Below are 5,348 nucleotides of genomic sequence, written 5' to 3'. Positions count from 1 at the left end.
ATGTCAGGATGTATGCTTGCCCCTGATTGGATGAAGGTGGGAAGTATGTCAGGATGTATGCTTGCCCCTGATTGGATGAAGGTAGGAAACATGTCAGGATGTATGCTTGCCCCTGATTGGATGAAGGTGGGAAGTATGTCAGGATGTATGCTTGCCCCCGATTGGACTAAGGCAGGAAGTATGTATCCTTGTGGGTTTCACCTCTATAAGCTCCTGACTAATGTAATTCGGGCCATACTCTGGGAATCCTGAGTGTGTGAAATTACCTGGCACAAGTGAGAACGAAGCACACAACAAACCCACTTAAGAGTTTATTAGAGGAGACGTGCACAGGCCTGAGGAAGTTGGTGTGGAGAAAGAGAGCTCGGAGATGACACGTCCAGCCTTTAAAGGCAGCCGGGGCATGCGCATAGGGGCAGGGTTGACATAGCTCACGCCTGTGTGCAAGGGCTTACATAGCTACAATGTAGGTGACGCAACCATGCTGCACACACAGCACACAGTGCCTTTTAAGGTCACAGGGTGGCTCAGTATTTTGCTTGAGTGTTTGTCTGCACATGTGTGGCCCTGGAACCCAGAAGTACCTGCCACTCCTGTGACTGGAACCATAACAGTGTGGACCTGGCCAGTGTCCATCCCAGCCAGGATTTAATAAAGCTTGTTCCAAATTTGTTCAAAAACTGGGGTAGTGTTCTTACTCTTTCCCGGCAGAATCAACATTTTCTGAAGGCCTAGGGAGATCAGACCATCCACTGAAATTCTAAAGCTGGACCTTCACTCTGGGCCGCTGGGCCTGAAGGGTTGCCCCAGGAGTGAACACCTCAAGATGTTCCAAGGCTCTGAGGTGTACTTTCAGATTCGCAGATAATCAGTGACCTGCCATGCTGAGAAAAGCAACAAGCATCTACAGAGCCCTCCCCTGGCATGCTGCTGCAAGTTTTTGTGACATCTGATCTGTTGGGATCCCCACCTGGGACCTAGTATGTGTCCATCCAGGGCAAAAAGCAAGACATCACCTGCCCACCTGCCTGGTTCTGGTTATTTGGAAAGTTTTGTCTGTTTGTCAGTCTGTTTTCTGGTGAATTCATAGTTTTGTGGCAAACAGGGGAGCTGAGACAGAAGTGGGCCAGCTCAGCTGAATGTGTCAGGGTGCACTGTATAGCACAGGTTGGTTGATGAAATTTTAAGGCCTGTGTGGCAGCAACAAGGTCCAGCCTCTCATGAAGGTCTGAACCCCAAATTAGTCATACAAAGGTATATTTATTGAAAGTTATACAAAGTATTTCCTCATACCAACCCCTAATCTCAATTTACATGTCTTACTGGAAGTTTGTAGCCTTGTGAGTCTTGCCGTTATAATGTAGTTTGCTCCATACTCTTGGAAACAAGGGTATGGGCCTGGCCAGTGTCCATCCTGGCCAGTATTTAATAAAGCTTCCTTCAAATTTGGCTCAAAAATTTTAGTTGTGGTCTTATTTTCACCTATTTGCATTCAGAAGACACCAGGCTCTTGGTGCTAGAAGTTCTCAGGGAGACTACCAAGCTGTGCAACAGCAACCTGCTTATCAGCTTCCTTCCTTCTTCTGCCTCCCTTCCCATTATAAGCCATGTTTTGGAGTAACTGTTGCCATGGCTCCTACCCTCCACCTCTGTTTCTTTCCTTGTCTCCCTTCTACCTCCCTCTCCCCTTCCCTTCCATAACCCACTAAATAAATATCCAACCTTACTCTGCATGGCATACCTATCCAACTTGGTCTCTCACCCTCCACATGGCTCCTTGCCTAGGACCTGATGGCCCTCATGGCACACGGGCTACTCTGGGGCTCCCTGCCTGGGACTGGCTGCCTTTGTGGCCCCCTGTGGTTTCAGGACCCTCTACCAGCTGGCTGCCGCCACTTGGGAACCTGTGATATGGTTTCATGGCTTGCTGCCCATTGACTGTCACCACTCAGGGACCTGTGGTATGGTTTCATGGCCCACTGATCACTGTCTGTGCCACTCAGGGACCTGCAGCGTGGCCTCATGGCCCGCTGCCCACTGCTGCCCCTTGGGGACTAGCAGCATGGTCTCATAGCCCACTGCCCACTGCCTGCCACCACTTAGGGACCTGGGCATTTTGTTTTTACCATTACACCAACAGCAAGGCACTAGTTTCTCAGACATCCATGTGTAATCACTGATGTACAATCAAACTTGTCCCTTGAGAAGCTGGAGAAAAATCTCAATAAATGAAGTCCTTGCTTCAAGGATCCAAGTTCAATCTCTAGAACCTGCATGAAAACCCCAAGCATAGTAGTACTCTTGGGGAGGAAGAGACAGGTGTGTCTCTGTGCTCACTAACCAGCCAGTCTGTCTAGTCCAAGTAGTTAGCTCCAGGCTAAAAGGGAACCCTGTTGCAAAGGAGATGCATCTTGAGAGTGACACCCCAAGTTGTCTCTGGCCTTCATACACATACAACACTTGCAAATATAAATAAGCTGAGTGAAATAATGTTGGAGTTTATCATCTCAGTTGCTGTGATAACACCCTGACAAAGCAACCAGAGTGAGAAAGTTTATTCTAGTTCATAGTTGCAGAGGGAGAATCCACCATCACACTGGGGAAGGGATGGATGGCGGCAGGAAGGGGAAGGATGGATAGGTTTGCTGGTCACCTTGCATCCACACTCAGAAAGCAGAGGAGGACAAGGAGCAAGTGGGACTACACTATAAAATCTCAAGGCTCTCCCCCAGTGACCCACTTTCTCCAGTGAGGAACTATCTCCAGTGGTTCAACAACTTTCCCAAAGAGGGCCACCAGCTAGGGACCAAGTGTTCAGACATTTCCAGGGAGGCTTGATCAGGGGGACATGTGCTCAGCATGTGAGTTTCCCATCATGGCGAACTATGTTCTCAACCTACCAACAAAATAAAAGCCCCTTCTTTCTGTAAATTATCTTTGTCTGGTATCTTATTACTATAGCAAGGAAAGTAACTAATATAGAAATATTGTTGCTGAGGATTGGGGCTGAAGCCTGATGACCTGACCCTGAAATCCATAGGCTTGTGGAGCTGGTTGGTGGGAAAAATATGTAGAGCTTAACAGGTAATTTTTAGGGAGTTTGGAAGACCCAAATGCCCGAGAAATAGAGATCCCCAGTTCATGAGATTTCAGAGAAGAATAAGAAACTGGGTTCTGTGACCTTTGTGCCACATTTGGGTGAAGGACAGAGCTGAAAGATTTTGAGAACACGAGTGAAGTTGATTTCAAAAGTGCTGGAGGCACTCTCAAGACAGGACAACAACCAGACTGTGGCAGAGCTGTCCGTATTCAGTTTGCAGAGAACAACAAGGGGGTTAGAAAACTAGAAAAAGTGTGGATTTTAGCAAAATTTCAAACCTAGTGTGTGCAAGCAAAGCTGTTGTGGTTGTTAAAGACATTAGCATAAAAAGAAACTCCCTCTGCACCAGGGCTGAAAACCCACCAATCAAAGGCTCCAACTTGTGAAAATGCAAATTGATTTGAAGGACAGAACCTGAATTGGGAATCCTACTAAAGGCAAACACAGCTGCCTACAGGATGTTTTCTCAGATATAACATCAAAAAGGCACAGAAGCTGCTCAACTGGTCCAAGGGGAACTAGAGAACATCTCAATCTGGCAATGGAATCAAACAATGCAGCCTATATGGTGGTGGCTCTGCACGTATGCAACAGTCAAAAGTGAAGGAGTCAAGGATGCTTGATCTGAGGTGTTTGCCAAGGCCAACCTGCCAGGCAACTCGATAAGCAGCCATAGCATGAAGGTAGGCCTGAATTGTAATGGAGACCCCAGGAGGATCATGGGACACTTACAAAGGAAGACTGCAGGCGCAGGGTGGGGCCATGCCTGGAGGAAGGCTCTGTGCACTGCACATAGGAGAGCTAGAGGACTAGGTCTGCAAAGGATGTTGGAGGCTGCATGATTCGATCTTAATGCTAGATATGACGCTGCAGGAGTAGGTATTTGCTTGGGTGGGTTTTGGTCTCAATTTCGTTCAATCTGTGCCCCGATTCCTCCCTTTTAGGATGGGAACATTTACTCTATAATAGAAGTATATAACTTGTTTTTCTAAAACAATAGCTCATAGTTAAGAGATTGTCTCAGGAGACACTGTTTGCATTTCTGAACAGGAAATGGAAATTAGGAAGACTACAGGTACTTATAGAAAAGGACTAAATAGGATTAGCAAGTAGGTTCCACCCTGCTAAACCTGATATTCTGAGTTTGATTCTGGACCCTGATGAAAGATGCTTAAAAGAAATCCCACAATAGCTCAGAATTGAGAAAAATGGATGGTTATTTATTTAGGGGTAGACTTGCAAATCAGAATCTTCTGCTGGAATGGAGGATAGAAACTGAATCCTGCAGCTGGAAAAGAGGCTGGACACATGCTCTACATCAGCATAAATAGCATAAGAAGCCACACCCAGTGGGCAGGAAACTACTGGCTGTAGGACTTCCTACAGCACCTCCTCTTTTTGTTTAAATAAGAGAGTTCTAAGCCTAACACAAAATTATATACAATAAAAACAAATATATTCAATAATCGTATCCTAACTAGTTTAAGTCTTGTATAATAAATAACTTGGCCAAGTCATGACAGGAAAATAACTGAAACTATCTAATCTTCAACCCAATTGAAGATCTGAGAAGGGAAATAATATTACTTGAGTAAGTAGGAAGAGCAATCAAGCAACTTTCAAAATGTGCAACAAATGACAGACAATTGGCTACCTGGGCAATCACCCAAAGTCTCATTTGCAACATTGAAGCAACCAACTTTGGCTAAAGCCTAGAGTAACTGACAGACCATTTTCAGAGGCAGGAAAATTTTCAAAACCATTTTACCCTGTCTTGGAAGGATTAGACAGTCCTGCTTATCCATTTCTGGATAGCATGTAACTTGTCAGTGGTTGAGGCATGGGAAGTTCCATGCCCAAAGGCCAGTTTTGCCAAGAAGAAAACAAGTTCCAAGTGAAGTGTCATTGTTGCTCACATTCTCTGGCAATCGTGTCTCACTTCAATAGAAACCTAAGTTATTTAAATGCCAAATTTTACAGCTCTTTGAAGTGGTTGAAGATTACCTATCTATGCAGAATACAATCTCTATGTATCTAAAGAACCTGATTAGTCTAACTATAAGTATGACACAGATGACTATTGATCTATAATTCTTAATATCAATATAACTTAAAGACTAAGACTTCATATTAGATTATTATACAATAAACAACTATGCAACAAATGAGGACAATGTCCTCAAAATGTAAACAATGTATAAGTGTCTTGATCAGAGGTAGAAATGTACATTGTAATATGATAAATATA

Source organism: Microtus ochrogaster, unplaced genomic scaffold (genome assembly GCF_000317375.1).
Source record: "Microtus ochrogaster isolate Prairie Vole_2 unplaced genomic scaffold, MicOch1.0 UNK137, whole genome shotgun sequence".
Taxonomy (NCBI): domain Eukaryota; kingdom Metazoa; phylum Chordata; class Mammalia; order Rodentia; family Cricetidae; genus Microtus; species Microtus ochrogaster.
This window is presented reverse-complemented; position numbering follows the sequence as displayed.